General features: G+C 47.7%; 2 long non-coding RNA genes across 4 annotated transcripts in view; both read right to left on the minus strand.

Annotated features, from left to right (window-relative positions):
• Positions 1-20,197, minus strand: part of LOC128841431 (uncharacterized) — a 38,718-nt gene that overhangs the window by 13,534 nt on the left and 4,987 nt on the right. For 2 of the 3 annotated variants that reach the window (XR_008445836.1, XR_008445835.1), the window contains exon 2: positions 19,018-19,144. The exons of the other annotated variant lie outside the window; for it this stretch is intronic. This is a non-coding gene — a long non-coding RNA (uncharacterized LOC128841431). The remainder of the gene's footprint in view (positions 1-19,017; positions 19,145-20,197) is intronic. 3 annotated transcript variants of the gene reach the window in all.
• LOC128841432 (uncharacterized) lies at positions 1,257-7,461 on the minus strand. Its single transcript, XR_008445837.1, has 3 exons — positions 7,079-7,461; positions 4,738-4,951; positions 1,257-1,837 (listed from the first exon to the last, which is right to left on the minus strand). It is a non-coding gene; the product is annotated as an uncharacterized LOC128841432 (long non-coding RNA).

Consider the following 20,197-nt stretch of genomic DNA (forward strand, 5'->3'; position numbering starts at 1 on the left):
CCACCATGTGAAATTAATAGGCAGCAGGTTTAAAACAAGCAAAAGGAAGTATTTCTTCACACAACGCACAGTCAACCTGTGGAACTCCTTGCCAGAGGATGTTGTGAAGGCCAAGACTATAACAGGGTTCAAAAAAGAACTAGATAAATTCATGGAGGATAGGTCCTTCAATGGCTGTTAGCCAGGATGGGCAAGTATGGTGTCCCTAGCCTCTGTTTTCCAGAAGCTGGGAATGGGCGACAGGGGATGGATCACTTGATGATTCCCTGTTCTGTTCATTCCTTCTGAGGCACCTACCATTGTCCACTGTCGGAAGACCGGATACTGGGCTAGATGGACCATTGGTCTGACCCAGTATGGCCGTTCCTATGTTCTTAATTTACAGGCTGATCTGTACCCATTTAAGTCAATGGCAAAGCTCCCATTTACTCCAATGGCAAAAGCAGGCCTACCACCAACTGTATGTTATTGTGCCACCTACCGTCCCTGGCCCAGCCTCCTGCTCCCGCAGCAACAGATCTGCAGTTGTTTACATTTCTCTCTATTACTACGCAGCTGGGAGTCCTGCTAGAAGCAGAAGGTAAAGCACACTCAGTTCACTGGCCTGTCCATAGCAGAGAGTGGCTTAGGTCAGCACCCTTATCAGCAGCAGAACCCTAATTACTGTACTAAAGTATAATACTCCAGACTCAGCTGGTACCTTAGGGGAATGATTCCCTTAGACAGAAGCTGTTATTGTCCAGATTTGGGGGGGAGGGAGGTTGAAATCTTACAAACACAAGTCTATCCTCAAAGGGAATTTCATTCTCTGCAGCTTCCCTAGACAAAGACACATTTCTCTGTTTGGGTTTGTGGCTGGAGCTGGCTGCAGAAAGGGCCTTTCTTACCTCTGGAATTAACGGACTGGCTTGCTGCTGCTGCTGCCTTTCGATAATGAATGAATTGTGGCTAGAAATGAGTCCGCTCGTGGCTGTGTGGGAGCAGGGTGGGAGAAGCTAAGCTATTTTCGATATGGGCTGATGATTTGGTGGGGGTCAGGGCCTGTTTCATAAGTGCTGGCAACTGACTTGTAAAGTAGGAAACACACGAACAATATTTTTGCACTTCTAGAGCACTTCTCCTTGCAAGAATCGACGCCCTCGGGCACACCCAGGTGCAGAGAGATTAAGTGTCTTGGGCCTGATCCTGCCCCCTGCTCTTGGAGCTCATGAAGAGACCTGTTGACTCCAGTGCCGGATCAGGGCTTTGCACAAGATCCCAAATTTCCCATTGTTGCTCTCCCTGGGTCAGCTCCACCAGTGGGAATGCTAGTCCAGGAGAGGTATGACGGTCTCGCAGCGGTGGTATGACCTAGCACAGATGGCACGAGACTCAGGAGACTGGGGTTTCTATTTCTGGCTCTGTCGCTCACGACGGTATGACCACGGGCCCATCACTGTAATTCTCCGTGCCTCAGTTTCCCTTCCCAGACTTTGTCTGTGTAGCCCGTAAGCTCTGCGGAGCAGGGACTAACTCTCATTCTCTGCACACACAGTACCCTGCACAATAGGGTCACAGTCTTGGCTGGGGCCTCTGGGTGCCATGTGTTACCCAATTAATAAAGAATAGCACAAGCTGGGCTCCAAGCAGAGGCTAAGGTTTGAAGCACGACGGCGTCCGACCCTGCTCACAGCAGGTCCGCGTGACCTGGAGCTTAAAATGCAGGCAGCAACCGGCACCGTCTTGTGCACCCGCCCTCCCGCCAGTGCGACTGATCTGAAGAGCGGACTGTTGACACGACCAGCTTGGAGACGTGCCACAGGCTGAAATGGGTTTGCACGAGCTTCTTGGCAAATGTCTGTGAACAACAGAAACGTTCGCAGGAATCAGGATCAGTTTGTGAGCGATTCACCTACTTTTATATATATATGTATTTTAAAGGGCTAAATTCATTGGATGATTTCTTAGCATCCAGTGCTGAACCAGACAGCGTGCCTCACGGACTGGGCAGCAATTGCCGAGACAAGCAAACGAGAGGAAATTGTGTTACTTTTTGGCCTGAGATGCTCAAATTGCTCCTTATCAGCAACCCATTTTGAGAAAGCAGAACACTGCCTGGCTCCCATTGAGGTCAATAGCAAATCTCCCATTGACCTCTCTGGGTGCCCGATCAAGCCCTTCTATGTTACAGTAATCAGTGATTTAAAGAAGCAATCTGACCATATGTAGCTCGTTACGACAATGGAATCAGTGACTTTAACGAGCTCCTGCACCAAGTGGATTACTGCGCCCACTCATCCATAGTTCATTAGAGCCTTAGAAAGGGAATCCAAGAGAAGCCACAAAATAGGATCTCCTAATCTCGCCTAAGCAGGAGCAGCCCTGTTATAAGGGAAAAAACTTTTAAAAATCCCGGGGAAGTGAATAAATCTTGGTCGCACTAAAAGGTAATGAAAGCAGTTCTGTTAAAGCAATAGAACTGCTAAATGGATGCATTTTCCATGTGCCACAGTGACCCAGATTTCACAGAAGAGCAGCATTCTCTTAGATGAAGTGGTTAAAGGAACAGAGGTTTGGGTTTTCCCCCTTCATGTTTCTAACAGCATTCTCGGGATTTCTGGGAGAATGACTCAGGCAGACCTGCTGTGACAAGAGAGATTGGAACAGGTCAAATCACAGCCTTCAGCAGGGTATCTCTAGCCTTTCTACAGCCTCAGGTGGCTTCTCAATGTCAGGACTCTCACCCTCCTGAATTCTGGGTTTGAAAGCACATTTATTTATGCAGAGGCATGTAGTATCTGAATACCAAGAAAACATTAATGAGTCGATCCTCACAACGCTCCTGTGAGGTTGGGAAGGATTAATATTCCCATTGTAGAGACGAGGAAACTGAGATGCACAGGGCCTGATCCAAAACCCATTAACGTCAGTGGAAGTCTTTGCATAGACTTCAATAGGATTTGGATCAGGTGCTAAGTGACATGTCTAAGGTCACACAAGGAGTCCGTGTCAAAGCCAGGGATGCAATCCAGATCTCTCCTGAGTCCCAGCCCAGTGTCTCAATCATGAGACCATCCTTCTTTTCATGGACTGTTGCTGCCTAATTTTCCAACCACTGTATGCACAAATGCACCCAACATTTTCTTGATTGTGTGGCCAAAAGGAAAGCCTGGGTAATCCCTCATGCAAACAGTAGGTTCGATAGACTCAGAACCTGCCATTTGCATGAGCAATCACCCATCCTGTGATAACTGCACATGCAAACGAGAGCTCTGATGTCCTTTCAATTAAAAACACACCATTTACAGAATCAAGCCTTTCTTCAAATAACCGCGGGTCACTCGTCATTGGTTAAAGACTTATTGGTTGGATTGCTTCTTTTAATTATCAAGGGGAGCTAAGCTTCTGCAGAGAAGGCGCGTCCATGATCCCTGCACCCAGCAGAACAGAGACACTGCATTTTAAAATGCAGCCTCAAATAATTTAGTCTCTGTGGACCAATGTGCTTAGCTGCGCACAGACATATCTCTATATCCCCCTCACGTGCGCACTGTAGATAAATCCCTTCAGAGCTTGCTCTCCCATGTCAAAGTCTATCTATCTGCTCCCAATTGGCTGGAGCAGGGTTTTCTGCTAGTGTGGGGTTTGAGCTCTGGAAATCCTGAGTTCTAATCACACCTCTGCTACTGACTCACTATATGACCTTGAGCAAATCCCTTCACGTCTCTCTCCTTCTCTGCTTCACTTTCCCCATCTGTACAATGGAGACAATGATATTTACTTCCCTGCCCGCAGGGGCTTTACAAGGATTAATTATGCTGTGCTTTGAGTGTGGGAAGGGCTATATTTTTCTAAGCAGTCTTATTACTGAGCAAATTGAGGGAGCCCTTCTCATTCATGAGCTGAGTGCATGGCCTCTGCAGCTCTATCGCAACCCCCGCCAGCCTGAGACTGGGAATGAAATTCAAACCCAGGTTCTTTTCATGGCCATGACGCCCACTGGCCCGGCAGGCTGCCTCGCTTTAAAGCAGTTTGAATTGGATTCTTCCCCAGCCCCTGAGCTTGGGAACAGCTCGGCGCATCAAACGGCAGTGCGACCATGTGTGAGCTGCTGGGAGGCTGCCCACGCTAGCCTGTGGATTGCAGAAGACAGCCTGCGAGGGAAGTAGACAACAGACGCAGAGATACAAGCATTGCCAGAGAGGCAAGAGGAGTGAAATGACAAAAGAATTCATCAGGAAGTATAAATCACTCTGGCCCTGATCCAGGAAAGCACATACTTCACTTTAAGCAGGGGAGTCATCTCACTGAAGCCAATACCAATGGGATTACGCATGTGCTTAAGTGCTTTGGTGGATCAAGGCCTTAAAGCTTTTTCAATCCCCCTGAACATCTGGACACTGACCATCCAACTCATTCCTTCGTTCCTTCCACAGGCAATTGGGTTATCTAAAGGGGAAGGAAACCTACAGCTGAGTTGGTCCTAAAGTGCAGCTTCAATAAACCCTCATTCTTCAGACTTCCCATGGGACAGTTTGAGGCTACGTGGTGTGGTATAAAAGAATGTCCAGTGATGGACATGGCTTGATGAGACACCTCTGAATGCAACAGCTCTGCTCTGGGAGCCGGAGTCAAAGCCAAGCAGCTTCCTGGGGGGTCAGGGTCATTCTGAAATATCCCACTGCCCAAAGAACAGCAAACTCACGAGTCAGCTTCCAGCGCCTTGTTTCAGGTAAGAGATTAAAATACTCAGCTCACCTGTGAGTCAGCAGCTCTCCCTGTCTTCAGCAGTATCAGCCCAATCATCAAATTGTTCCCTATGCGTCCAAGAGACTGTTTTAAATATTTGCGTTTAACATTCACCCTGCTGGAAAGCGTAAATAGCTCGACTTCCAGGAAAAGGTACAGTCTGATGGCCAGACCATACACAGCCAGCCAGTCACCTAAGGTGGCACAGCATAAAGCAAGCCCCCTGGAGAGAGAAAGAAACAAAGAGGGAAATAACTGGAAGAGGAACAGTGAGAAAAGCTGTGTGTCTCTCTGCAGGGGACTGTGTTAAGACACAGAGGTTGGTGCGGAGCAGTTGTCCCTCTGCTTTCTTTTTCCAGCTAGAAAACTGCAATAACTTCAAAAGGTCTGACCCAGCGTCCGCTGGCGTCAATGGGCTTTGGATCGGGCCCTTAGAGGCAGATTTTTATAGGTATTTAGGTGCCCAATTCCCATTGAAATCACGGGGAGTTAGGTGCATGCGTACCTTTATAAATCTCTCCCTTAGTTCCTCTGCTAGCCGATCACAGTGTTCACAAGGGGCACAAGTTGGCAACTACTGCATATGGTGGAGGGGGTGGCTTTTGTGATGTGCTCACCTGTCCTCTGGACACTATACAGACAACATAGGGACTGCTGGTCTGGCTCATTCCTCTGGTCCATCTAGTTCAGTAGCTTGCCTCTGTCAGTGGCCTGTTCAGGTGTTTCTTTCTAACCCTAGGGAGCTAGTGCTTGCTTGAAGCCTCCCTGAAGCTGGGAGAGTTACAGTCTTTATAAATCTCATCCTAGGCAACAGTGAGTGTTCTGATTCTTCGTTTGTTTTAAACTGCGGCAAACCCAGGAGACTCTGGCTCCACCAGCTCAGAAGGGCCAGATTTGCCACCTGCCGGAGCAATATCTAGAAAAAGCCCCCCTGACAATCATATGAACAGCCAGCTCAGATAACATCGGAACGGTCTCTCTCCAGGCACTTACAATGGACATCTGTCTATTTTCAGGGCAGTAACGTACAGGCAAACGATCCCCTCATGCGTCTCCCTCAGACTGAAGACGTATAGTGAGGTCAGCGGGACTGCTCAGATGAGTAAGATACCAGGATTTGTCCCCCTGCCAGGAATCATCTCTCTTTGCATCAATCTTATAGCACTGAGAAAAATCCAACCCCGGAGTCAGTTTCCAGTTAGGGCCCCAGCTCTGCACTGAACGCAACATTTAGGCATCCAGGGAGCCATGCTAGGCACTTGTGAGGATTTGAATGGCCATACTGGGCTGTTTGGGGCACCATCAGTTTGCAGGGCAGTTTACGGATTACTCCTGTGCTTGGCTTTCTCCCGTGGGTATGTTACAATGCAGCTGTCATATGTGCTGTACGGGATAATGCTGCGATACATCTGTCTGCTGCTTATCACTCACATCCTGCATCAGCATGTGGTACCTGGGATATACTGCTGAGGAAAGCTCTTGGTGAATGCCGTATACTGGTGAGCACACACCCTGGAGTCTGACAATTACCCCTGGAGATGGTCCTATAGAATAAATGCTTTTCATCCTGATATTTCCAAGCAGGCGTTGGTACCTCTGGAAAAACACAGACTTGTGTAGACTCCAGGCTAAGAGAAATGTTTGACAGAGAAGCAAACGTATTCCAAACATGGTTTGATTCATGTTTTAAAGTCTAACTTGCAAACATACTTCCGCAGCTCAAACATCAATCACTGGAAATATGTTCTTATAAACAAAGCAATACAGACTGTCTCTTCCACCGATACCATATGCAGGTCATTGGGTAGCACCCCAGGAAAACAGCTTTCAGGCACCACCAGATCTGAATAAAAGCCTTACCAAAAAAATAAGAAACCCAGGTAGTTTGAAAAAGGGGGCTGGAAACAGAGCAACGGTGACACATTAGGACCCAGAAAGACTAGCACCTCACTTTCCTAGAGAAAGAGAATCTGCCATCTAAAACAGGGTCCATTTGCATTACATTGCTACCTTCACTGAGTTGACCTGATGGTGCTGCAAGCATAGGTCTGAGGGGCGACTGTAATCTACAGAATGAGGCAGTGGCCAGCATTACCCTGATCTGTTACTGAATCACCTACCAAAAAACACAGAGTCCAAGGCTGTCTCCCAGAGCTGGGTCTCTGCAGTTAACTTACTGAGATGACAAGTTCTGGGCAACATTTTTCTTAGCATGGAGAACTTTTAAATGTCACTGGCTGTGTTTCCTGATCCTTACCTGATTAGAGGATGGAAAACAAGAAGGAAGTGGCTTTTATCTTCCAGCTGTAGTGATTATTAAATACAAGATCTGTAACAAACAAGATCTTACCTAGTATTTAATGGTTTGATGCTTGCATTTCTGCTGCAGGCACATCCAGGCTTGTCTGAGTCTCTCTTGAAACTGCAGATCTTCTCAGCATTGGAGGGCCCAATGCCTTGAACACCTCTAAGGCTATGAAGTTAATTCATGGCCCATTAAACCCTTCAACCACCCCACTGAATTCTGGGGGAGGAAGCTGCTGAGAAAACAGTTTTCACCCAGTGGTATCTACAGCTGCTTTCGGGGCTGGGAACATCATTCAGCCTGCATGGCTCATTCGATATTGGGCCAGCGAACAAGGATGCCAGCTGGTGCCAGTTGTGATGGTAACTTTGCAACGTGGGTCTCTTCCCACTGGGAACTGAACGCAGCCAGCTCCTTGCACGCAGACACTGAAAAAGCAATCAGAGAGTAACATTTGCATTCATTACTGGCTGGGACAAAGTCAGACGAGTGACCCTCTGGTGACAGGTTTCATATGCTGAGCCAACGAGTCCGCTTTAAAGGTCACCCCTCGACAAAGACTAGATAAGCTTGTGTTATGGTCAGACAAATCCCCCAGAAAAATATCACATCCTTTTAGCAAGTTTTAGCTTTTTAGCAAGTTTTCATGCTAACTTGAAAAAGTTTTTTCTATACTCAGGCAAGTTTTAAAAAACATCATGTTCCAATGTCACACCATTTCATCAACCTGCGTCTTTCAGAGTTGGGCAATTTCAAAACTGGGCTAAATTTTGGTTTTAAATATCCCAAGGCCCCAATGGGTCAGGTTTTTATTTTGCAAACCTAAATTCCAAATTGGAGTGTGTGTGTGGGGGCGGGAGGGGTGTTGGACCCAGGCTCCATTGTAGCCAAACCCCAAAGGTTTGAGAAGGTTTGGATTAGTAAATTCTGGTTTTGCCATGTCTGTGCCCCTTCCCGTCCTTTCATTTCCAAGCATAGCTGGACACCATGCCATTCATATGCAAAGAGCAGTTATCAGCCTGAATCTGTCCCCTGAGTCATCCTGAAATTGACTACAATGACTTACATGCTGCATTGGGATATCACTGAGTCAATCAGCTGGTGGGAGGAGGAGAATGATTAGGGAGGAGACAGTTCCTATCTGCCCACAAATACCTTAGGGATTAGGAATGCTGGGGATGGGAAATCCTTACAGGAGACTTACATGAGTTTGGGGCAAAAATATGGTAGGGGTGTGTGTGCGGGGGGAGGGCGGGAGGGGTTGGGGTTAATTCCTATTTACCAGAACGTGAGAAAAATAGCATAGAGTCTAACCACTCTGTGGCAGTGCTGGTGATTGGGGTCATTCGGGAGGAAAAGCAAAGGTATTGGCAAAAAATGGAAGGTCTTGTTGTTGCAGAGCTATTTAAGGGCCTAAGTTATCAGCACTGGAAGATCTGGTGCTTTGGGGCAAATGCGAGATTCTTTTGCTACTGTCATTTTTTTTCAGACTATTTTCTTCCATTAGTTATTCAGCAGGGTCCAGTAAACAGGACACACTAACCTGCTCTGTGACCTTGGACACGTGACTTCACCCCTCTGTGCTTCTCCTTCCCCTCCAACCCTTTATCTGGTTAGTTTGTTAGCTCCTCAGGGCAGGGACAGGGTCCTGCTAGGTGTACGTAGAGTGCCCAGCACAACAGGGCCCTGATCTCACCTGGAGCCTCTAGATGTACGTAATAACCAATCAGTATTCTGCCTGTATCCATCCATGCTCCAGCAAGTGCGATAGCAGAGAGTTATACAATCCACTCACTGACACGACGTCCCCCGTTCTTCTCTATGCAGATTCATCATGTTCATGTGTTTAGAATACGCAATATTTCTTTGCAGACCGGAGTGCATGGACCACGGAGACTGTGCCCATGAAGACAGGACCGCCCGGGGGGGGGGGGGGGCAAGTGGGGCAATTTGCCTTGGGCCCCGCGAGCCCCGGCCCGGTGGCGGTCCGGGTCTTTGACGGCATTTCGGCGGCGGGGGGCCCTTCAGTCACTCCGGGTCTTTGGTGGCATTTCGGTGGCAGGTCTTTCAGTGCTGCTGAAGACGCGGAGTGACTGAAGGGCCCCCCGCCGCAGAATTGCCGCCGAGACTCGGACCGTAGCTGGACCAGGGCTCCCGGGGCCCCTGTGTGGCCCAGGGCCGGGGGAAAATTGCCCCACTTGCCCCCCCTCTGGGCGGCCTGTCTTCATGGGCACAGTCTCCGTGGTCCATGCACCCCAGTCTGCAAAGAAACATTGCATATTCTAAGCGCATGAACATGATGCCTTAGTACTGAACTATCACACGTCACGCTTCCCGGCAGGATTTCGGCTCATAACTGGAATGCAGTACAAGACAGCTGCAGCACTAACGCTGGATTCAAAGCTCTCCGCTTGTATTTCTCGAAGCGTCTATTCAGGTATAAGCTAAGGCATCGATGACACTTCTCTAAAGGAGCCGGGCTAGTCTGGAAGTCCTGGACAACATTTCTTCTCTCGGAAAAGCCAGGTGGTGATGTCATCCGAGACTATGGGAGAGTTACCACTGAGCAGCAAACCATACCCTGAGCTTCAGGTTAACAAAGGTGTAGAAACAGCTCCTAGGAACATGTATCTGACACAAACACACGCTCACATTGATATTGATGTGGCCCAAACTACTAATTTTCCCATGAGCTTTTCTCTGGAATAAACACCCTGTGTTCTAACACATTCCTGTTGGTTGTACATAGTAGGGTGAGCCATGGGGTGGAGCAGCCTCTCTTACTGTCTTTGGAGAGACTACATTACTCAACCGAGATGCCTTTGTCTATGGAAGAGCCACAGTTCAAGGAGGCTCCAAAACAGAATCCAGGTCAATTGCTTTATTACAGTAACAAGCAGAAACGAAAAGCTTCTCCTGCCATCTGGGAGAGCTCAGGAAGTTGCCTGTGTCAGCAGCCATGGAAGCCTTGCAAGATTAAAGCATTCTCTGGGGATTTCCCCACTGGAATGTCACCAGGGTGGGATGCGTTGCCTGACTTTGCTGGGGGGAACACAGCAGTGAGCACTGACATGTTAGAAGAAAGGCCAGAGGGGGGCACCATTAACATTTCTGGTAGGGGTCAAGAAAGGCTCCTACCTGCGCAGGACCGCCCTGCATTCCAGGTCTCCTCCTTGAGCCTCATCTCCCCCAGACACTATCATTTCAAGGTGGTATGATCCAGTGGCCATTGAAGTCAATAGGAGCCTTTCCATTGACATCAGCTGGAACTGGACCAGGCCCATGGGACCCCTTCTGTGGTGGTAGTGTGTAATCTCCCCCTCACAGCCTCTCACCCCACTTTTACGTAGCATCCTAAACCCGCTGTTCTTGCAAAGGCATTTGTAACTGAACTACTGTGATTTATTATTTGCATTGTGGTAGCACACAGAAGTCTCAGTCAAGGGGCAGGACCCCACCATATGGGGCCGAAAGGCAGAACTCCAGTGTCGTATTTATTACCTCCCTGTTACCCCAGTCTATCCTTTCCTTGCCCTTTGTTTCAGAAACCCTCCTGGACTTTTTTTTGTTGAGATTTCAGGGTGTAGGCCAACGCCCCGTGAAGAAAATGAGTCTTTGCTGTGAGATGAAGAGGGGTTGGATCAAGTCCTTTGGGAATGTCCTCTTTTTAAAGTTGAATATATTTTAAATTGGCTACAACTACCGCATGGAACTTCCAGTGGGCTGGAGGGCGCGTGCTTTGCCAATATCAGATTGATTATTAATCTGTCGCGAGCCTGTGTGTGTGTGTGAGAGAGAGAACTGGTTTCCCCAAGCCCCCCTGCACTCAATAATAGCATCCATATGAAGAAAAACGAGGGAACTGGCATAATCAGAGAAACATCAGCTGCAAAGCGTGAGGAGAATGTGCTTTACACAGGAGACACGGCCTGTCTAGGGTTTCGGATCTGGTTAATGACACTGTAAATTAAGCCTGTCATCTTTAGAAATGATTTTTCTTTCAGCTTGGGCTTAAGAAAACAACAACAACCTTCCAAAAATGAGATTCCACAGGAACCGACCTCCCTCCTTCCCACGAAAGAACCATCGTGATGGGGTCACAATGGACTCCACCGTTCCCTCTGAAGATGACACCCTGGGAGACCATGACCAGACCCAGCAGTGAGCGACTGAACCCCGCGGTAAAAAGCGGCCCTTTCTCAATGGGATTGTCTTTCCTACACGTAGCGGATGAAGTCGAGACAGCCTCCTTCAGCAATTTCCCCTCCAGAATAATCCTAGTGAGTAACATTTCCATCCCAGAAGGATCCCAGAGCACTTCACAAAATAATTTACTGACTCGTCCACCCCTGTTATTTATACATATTTCAGTAGAGCCTAGAGGCCCAAGCTAAGATCAGGGCCCCATTGTGCTAGGTGCTGGCAAGCATCTGGGCATTGGGCATTCAGACACGTAGTACGAGACAATTCCTCCCGCCACAGTTTACAATCTAAAGCCCTGATACTGCAAACGTGACTTCCCTGGGGCTACTCACAGAGCATAAAGTTAAGCACATGCATAGGTCTTTGCGGGACCGGGGCCTAAGTACACAAGACAGACAAAGTGGGGGATGCGGGGGAAGGAAGTATCTTTATTCTCTTTTTACAGATGAGAATCTGAGACCCACATGGATTAAGTGACTCATCCAAGGTTGCACAGGAAGTCTGTGGCAGAGGCAGGGACTGAACTGAGATCTCCTGAATCCAAAGCTGTTACTGTTAAAGAGATGCCATATTTCACCCCAGAGGTGGCTACATTTCAGTGATGAGTGACATGATGCCAATACATGTGTGAACATGCACTGATCAGTGGTTAAATGGGAGACTCTATGCACATACATATCTGGCTATTTTCACTCAGCACTGAAATGCAGCCGCCTCTGGAGAAAAATGTGGCATCTCTTTTAACAGCACACAGCAACAGGCCAGGCCAGGAATTAAGAACTCCGTAGCAAACCGAAACTACAGATGGGAATTAGAACGTAATTACCACACCTGGAATTTGGCCAGGATACCAGAAGACTCCAACTCTTTTAAATTAGTGCAGAGGGATTATTAAGGGGCACAACTGATCATGACCATCATTCTAAAGGCTCATCCAAAAGACAGCACCTCCTCCAGTGGTGTGAGTGTCCTCTGACACCTTCCTGGGGCATTGTCTCAATATTGACTCAGAAGGAAAAGCATCACCTAGTAAAATCTCCAGTACCCATTCCCTTCACAACCAGCATTTTCTTGGAGATCCTTCTGCCAAGGAGTGACCAGTTTCAACCCTGGTTAATCTTGTTATCCGGGAAATTTGGAGGAATTTTGTTCCTGTGAAAAAGTTTGATGAAAATGAAAAAGTTTTAATTTTCATCAATTGTTTTTTTTTCAGAAGTTTTCAGGTTTTTGTTGAAAAAATACAAAAACCTAAATCATAGAATCATAGAATATCAGGGTTGGAAGGGACCTCAGGAGGTCATCTAGTCCAACCCCCTGCTCAAAGCAGGACTAACACCAACTAAATCAAATAAATATTCTAGTCAAATTCCCCCACAGAAATGCCTCCTTTGATGAAAAAAAATTTCAACCAAAAAAAAAAAAAAGGCATTTTGAGTAGGGCTGGTGGAAATATTTGATATTTTCTCAGAAAAACCAATTTTTTTTTTTCAGTTCAAAACAAAACATTTTGGGGTTTCTTTCTTTCTTTCTCGATGATGAAAAATTAAAAATTTCCACAGGAACTCTTTTATCCATTTGGCTCTAATTTTAAACAAAACAGTTCAACTAATTCTACTGTTTGATGAGCTCTGATGAACTCATAGCTCAAAAATTAACATACTAAAAAAGTAAAGTCTTTCTCCTCTGAAGACTGGGATCTACTCTCACATACTTTGAGCATCCTCATCATGTGTCCACATAAAAACGGGGTGGGGGGGTCTCATGGCTCAGCATTGATCGCTCTGATGAATCAAGAGTGGAAATGACCAACTCTGAAGTGACGTCTGGCCCAGGGTCTCAGAGGACAGGAAGATGGTGGGGAAATGCATTCTCAGGAGTGGTGGGATTAGAATTGGGAGACTCAGACTCAATACCTGTAGAGGATCCCGACCCTCACTGTGCGAAAAACAAAACTGAAAAAGAATCCATTGAATGAAGCGAACTAAAATAACGTCAGCCAAGGGCTTCCCGACAGAATTACAGTCAGGACAAATGCCAGTGATCACTATCTTGTCTCTGTTTAACATAAAGGGCCAGGTCTGTAAAGGATTTGTGTCCACAAATTTGGACCCAGTGTTTCTCACGCAGGGAAAAAAAATCTGCTCTTGCACATGCAAACTGATCTGCCTGCACAATGGCTGTTTGCTCACACAACTTGGGGGCTTTCCACACACATGCTGTTCCACACCTGAAACGACGGGTTGTTTGGCCACAAATATCCACGTGACAGCCCTGGATAGAGAAAGAAACATACAACCTCAGTCCTCTCCTGAAACCTTGCAAACAGAGGTTTGACAACCTTCCCCTTTCCACCAGGCAGCTTTTTGCTCATTTTCCAGCATTGTGGAAGACCTAGTGACAATTCCACACCCAAAAGGAATTATGATTGACTTCACCAAATGACTAGCAGGATTATTTGCTCTACCACAATCATTGCTGAAGAAACTAGGCTGTCTGCAGAAAACCCTATTACTTACCTGGGGCTTTAGGGGCTGGCTTGTTACTCATAGAATAGAATATCAAGGTTGGAAAGGACCTCATCTAGTCCAACCCCCTGCTCAAAGCAGGACTAATCCCCAGACAGATTTTTACCCCAGTTCCCTAAATGGAACCCTCAAAGATTGAACTCACAACCCTGGGTTTAGCAGGCCAATGCTCAAACCACTGAGCTATCCCCCTCAGGTGACAGTTGTCCAGAAGTTGTGATGCTCTACAATGATGCATTATGGAGCATCAGCAACAAACCTGGAACTGACTAGTGGACTTTGCAGGGACTCTAGGGATTAATTTACAAGATTAATCTAATATGTCTGTGATGAACGACCTTCGTAGCCTGGCTAGTGGAAGAATGGACACACATTTCCTTGTCTTTGTTCCTTTGCAGGTCTCCTTAAAAGGGAACCAAAGGACATTCTGGCTTTTAAGATTCAGTCAAGATGACTTTTTTTTTTTTTAACCAAACCAACTAAGTTTGGGGCACTTTGCTGCTGGCGCTGACAGACAAAACGAAACAGAGAAGGGTGACACAGATAACAGCGTCATGTAAGCCACCTTCTTGCGATGTCCATTCGTACTGTATTGTCATGTCTGTAATGCTTTTCAGATTGTGTATTTCAAAAACGCATTCCAGAGTAATGTTTGACCTGCCGGCCTTGGAACAATAGCTCTGTACAGGCAACAGAGAGCATTGTTTTTAAGTGACTGGCTCAGCTCCTCCAGTCTTCCACCAGCTGCTGGCTTCTTACTCTTTTTAACAGAGTTTTATATGGGCCTGATTTAGAAACCCAGGTGTGAGGACACAGAGGTATTGCTATGGAGTAAAGATGGTCACGTTTTTTTTATTTGAAATTTTTTTTGATGCAAAAATGGCCTCTTTATCCCCCACCACCAAAAAATAAAACCAAACTCAAACCCACCTGCAAAAACATCCAGTTTTTGAGGGGGAAAATACCGGTTCTTTTTTTTTTTTTTCAATTTTTGAAACTAAAAATGAATTATTTCAGTTTTGGGTTTTCCCCCACTTCTCTCCTTTTTCGGGTGCAAACTTGGGGGGGTGGGGGGGGGAGAGAGCAGGGGGTAGAGAAGGAGGAAAAAGGAAGAGAACAGCGTTCTCCTGTAGTAAGTTTCTTCCCCATCCACTGGCAGCTGGCTTATGCCCCTTATACATTTGCTTAAAGCGAGGGAGTCACATTTGGTTATTGTCACTGATTATTGTCACCACCATGCACTGCAGGGTAGCGTTTCCCCGACTGCTTGATGGAATGGGGCAGAATCCATTTCATATTATCATCCAAACCCTGCACAAAGAGCCAGGCTGGTCTCCGTTACACCTGCATACATTGAGAACAAAGTCAACACCTTGTGTAATCAGAATCCAAATGTTGCCCAGTGGCTTGAAGGCTGAGATTACCTAGGATGCTATTCGTTTCTCACTGAAGCCAAGGAGAGTTTTGTCGTCAGCATCAAGACCGTGCCCAGGACCGGTAAGGTACTTGCATAGAAACAAAACAAAACAAATTCCCTCTGTACCAGCAAGTGAGTCCTTCCATTGGCTTCAATGGGCATCAGACCAAGCCCCACATGAGCGATGCTGTTTGAAATAAGATGTAGAGCACCCAAGCCAGTTTAGAAAAATGGGCTTGGGATTGTTTCTTATACAGGGCAGTGAGAGTGCTGTCAAATTCCCTTTCCCTACTGTTTGCGTCCAATGTAATTTGAAATCCACCTTACGCCTCTTTGGGGAACACCTGCTCTGCTCCATCAGCCCAACGACCCACCGTTGACGCGGCTGCAGCAATTTTCTGAGTTAATTTACGGCAGCCAGGCCGCATTAGCGGCAATAACTGTGGAGACTGGTTTCACCAAAATTGTGAGTTATGATTTTTCAGATAAATACCTTTTCCTATAAACCAGCACTCTGTTTAGTTTGAATGTTCCCCGCAGCCACATCCATCTACATAAAATACACACCAGAGGAAGCGGAGCTGTGACATTGCTCTGATGACATAAAAACTTCTGTAAACACATTGTCATTTACAGTATTAGTAAAAGGGGGAGGGAAATAACCGTGAGCCGCCAGGCCTGTCCCTCCTGGAGCCCATGGAAAATTGAATATTCTTTTTCCATAAAGCTTTGTTTGCGTTTTGATTTATCCAGGCCGTTCAGAGAGGGCAGTGGTTGGTTTCCCATAAATAGATTGTAGTTCTTTACAGACCAATGTTGCCCTCAGCGTTTATGCAGCTTTTTGAGAAGCGTATACAGAGGAGACGCCATAGATCTGTCTGACAAAACAGCAAAGGGTCAGGGCTTAGCATCCTCCTACCACCAAGAGAATTGCCCAACAAATCAGAGCTGGCCAAATCATCTGCCACCTGCTTTCAAAGGATCCTTCTCACCTGCACTGGAATTTACTCCAGAATTTCTCTCCTGTCCTTTGGTGTAGCTCTGATCACTAAAGACCTGACCCAAAGCTCATGACACCAATGGGAAAACTCCCATTCACATCAATGGGCTTTGAATCAGAGCCTCTTTCTCCCACCAGCACTTGCATTCAGGTAGTACCTCACTCCACAGGGAGTCTCACTGGTTTCACTCTTGGGCACATACATCAGATAAGCCGACTCATCTTGATTTCAGTGGGGCTAACTTGATGAGGAAGGTGCCGGTCAGCATTAGAGCAGAAGAATGAGGTTCTTCGGTGTCTGTGGTTGTGGGACTCTCTAGCTTTGGGATAGTTTTTTGTTTGTTTTTATTTTTATCTGGGGAGGGAGGGGGAGTAAGCCGGTGCTGAAGGACTGCATATCCAGAGGGTGAAGCGCAGCTACATGATGTTAAAAGTGCGAAGAGTAACACAATTATGCTCATACAAGGCAGCTGTGGAAAATTCTTCTCCCCAGGGAAAGTGTATTTTGGCAATTGTCATTTATTTTGCTAATTATAAATAAAGTACTTTTTTTTAATCAGGCTGACAGTGAGCGATCAGGTTTTGTGGATAGGCTGGCAAAGGTCTATGCCAGTTTTCCATGGCCACCGTGTGTGTATACACACTCTCTCTCTCTTATATAATGCCACAGTCCTTTACCAAACAGAGGGATGGTTTCTTCCTGGCCACAAAGAGCTGACAATCCAAATAGCAATTATACTCTAGTGTATCTGTTATATCCTTGCAAGCTAATGGGAGGCAGAGACTACAGGCCTGAACAAAGGACTACAGGTGGGGTGGGGAGCTTGAGTCAGCATTGATTTACACCCTTTGTAGGTTGGTGTCTTTCCCTTGACTTCCCTTCAGTGGAGTCACTCCTGATTTACACCGGGTTAGGCATGTAAAGGTGGGGAGGGTTGATCCCATTTCTTTGATCGAGCCCCTCCTAGAGGTGGGTGGGTGATGGTTCCTCACTTCACTGGCCATTTTGAAAAATTCAAGAAAAATATTTCAGGTTCACCAAAATATTTCATTTGGATTTTGAGCATTTTAAAATGTTTGCCAGTAAAACAAAATAAAATCAAAGGCAATTTCAAAATGAAAAGTCATTTTGGACCAAACGAATCAGAATAGATTTCACTTTTTTTCAGATGTTTTAAATCCTTCCCCCCCCCCCCCCCCATCAACAATTCGGCCAAATCTGTACCAATGAGAGAAAAGATTCCCAGTCACCACAGCTGCGTTTGTTTTGGCTGAAAAAACAAGGTTCAGTTGAAATGTTTCACCCAGCTCCAGCCACACCTGATATCCACCAATGGGAGGGTGAGGGAGGTCAGAGTCCAAACCGCTTCCCTTCTTCTCCTGCCTTTGACATTGACTCCCTCGGTGCCTCAGTTTCCCCACCAGTAAACTAGGGCAATAAACCAACCTTCCCGGAGGCATACGTGTTTGGGAGGGCCTCGGTGATTATTAGTATTGTTCCCTTATTTGCTCTGTGGGCTATAAATACCTAGGGACCCCCTTAGCACAGCACAGCTGTACGGGAGACAATTGTACAGAGGGGGGATGCAGGATTCCTAGAGTGGAAAGCCAGCAGACCAGCAGCCCCCGGGGACAAGCCGTGCCAAGGGGCTGGGGGCAGGGGCTGGCAGCATGAAAGGTCTGCGGAGCCAGTAAGGAACGGGTGGGAGCAGCATCTGTGCCCGGACAGAGCTCAGTGTCCCGGCCTGATCTTGCGTATACCCCCCTTTTGCCCTCCCCCTGCTTCGGATAGACATTATTTATACCTAGGAAAATATTCAAGGGCTTCGCCCATTCCTCATGCTGGAGGGGCCTGATTTATGGGATGTTACAGGGAGACAGTCATACACAAGACAGGGGGAATATTTTACGGGGCTCCAATGTAAACAGCGCTGGAGCAGAGCCCCTTTTTATGGAGTCCCTGTACTGACATGGAATCTGACAAGGGCCTGATTTACAGCCCTATTTAGATAAGGGAGCCCGGGGCCGGGCTAGCGAATGGCGTCAAGGTCACAGGACGCACCAGGATAATGTTTCGCTGGGCCGCAGATAAGGCGATCCTGTATACGCCGCCCAAGAATGCAGCCTCGGCCCGGGGGAAGCACCAGCCGCCTCGGCTCCCAGCGAGCCCCAGCGAGCCCAGCCCCTCGGGCAGCAGCCCGGGTGCACTGGGGTGGGCAGGGCCCAGGAGCCGGGGGCTGCACAGGTGATGGGAGCCCAGCCTTGGGGGCAGCTGGCGAGACACTCCTTCTGGGGGGGCTGGGAAGGGGTCTCCATCCCCCTCAGAGAATGCCCACCCAGACAGCTGGCAAGCTGGGGGGAGCGTGAGCCTACCCAGACCCCCCCAGAACAATGGGCTCGGATCCGTACCCCCCAACACCAGGGAAGGCAGCAGGGAGATGTGTTGGTGCATGTGAGTTGCCTGTGGCCCTGTGTATGTTGCCTGTGTGCCTAGGTTTACTCTCGGTGTGTGTGGTTAGCTGTCTGCGTGCACTTGTTGTGTGTGTGTATTTGTTTTCCCTGTTGTGTGTGTCCCTATAGATCCACAAACACACCCGTGCCATAAAGCGGGCACCGTGGCAGGCTGGCTTTGATCCGATGAGCCAAGTTCTTTCCGGATAAATAAACCTGGGAGTGGAGACTCCTTCTCGCAATTGTGGCAACCACCACAACGCAACAACAAGCCCACTCCGCGGCAGTGGCGTTCGGGCTACCCACGCGGCGAGCTGGCACGCGAGGGGCGCAGGGGACTCGCGCGCAGCCCTCGCCCCTTAGGTTTACACAGACACACCACACTGACCTGCTCACAGGTGAGGAGCGGGCGCTAAGCGGACTGGGTTTGCAGAAAGCAGGTGTAGACGCGTGGTTCCTCCCGGAGATCGGACCCATAATCCCCCTAGTCCGAAACCTGGGGTGTTTTCACAACCCTGTGGGTAGAAGTGACATTAAAGAAACTCGGGGAAAGTTTGAAAAGTGCTAAATTTAGACTGGTCACAAACGCAATCTGGTTGAATGTAAACGGTGTTGGAGTGGCAAGACCCCCCTTTTCACTTGATTAGAACAAGGAGGGTTAGAATGATTTTCCAAAGGAAAATCAACCCGCGGGTCTCGATATTTATTCAGCTGATCGCCTCCAAATTCACAAGTTACAATAAGTTTCTTTCTTTCTTTTCTTTTCCTTCCTTCCTTCCTTCTTGGTTAAAAATAAAGCCAGAAAACTCTGGGCTAACGCGTGATCTTTGGTGGAAAATTACTCCGCTCTGGGGCTGACTGGTTTAGCTGTATTTTCTATAAAGATACAGCCTCGCCTCCAGAGCACACCCACCGCCCTCGGCTCCCCGCAGCAGCCCAGAGCCGGGAAGTGGCGACCAATCCGGGGTGCAGCCGAAGGCTAAAAAGATGAACGTGGTTTTTTTATGGAATATTTTCTAGGGTTGGGGATTTTTTAATGCCCTTTGGACGGCCCAAGTCCTGGCACCGTGGCTCGTATAAATCAGAGCTTTCCAGGGTAAGGAAAAGGTTTAGCAGCCAGCCCAGTCCAGCCTATTAAAGGGATAATAGAATCAAATGCGGAGGCTGCACTCGTATATTTTTATCTGATGCAGGAAAAGGCCAGGATGAAATGTCGCTCTCCGTCTCCTCCCCACACCAGCTGTGAAGTTCGGGGCATTCCAGAGCTCTTCAAACTACCACGGATGCCTGGCAACCAACTGACAGTCGAGGTGGAATGTCTCAAGCATCCGAGCTGAGACCAATGGGGACTGCTCCGAATCGAGCCAGGGCCTGTGGCACGGCAGGGGTTAATGAAATGCCCCTGTACACGCTTCCCTTCAACCCCCAGGTTTCATAAACCCTTTCGCCCAACTCGCCTACTCCCTTATCAATGAGATTCCTTCGGCACAGCCTCGCTGTTAGGTCTGGGTGGGTCCAACCTCTGATTAGATAAATGAACCTGATATTTCTCTTCTGATTCAGGGGAA

This window comes from Malaclemys terrapin, chromosome 8 (assembly GCF_027887155.1).
Source record: "Malaclemys terrapin pileata isolate rMalTer1 chromosome 8, rMalTer1.hap1, whole genome shotgun sequence".
NCBI lineage: Eukaryota > Metazoa > Chordata > Testudines > Emydidae > Malaclemys > Malaclemys terrapin.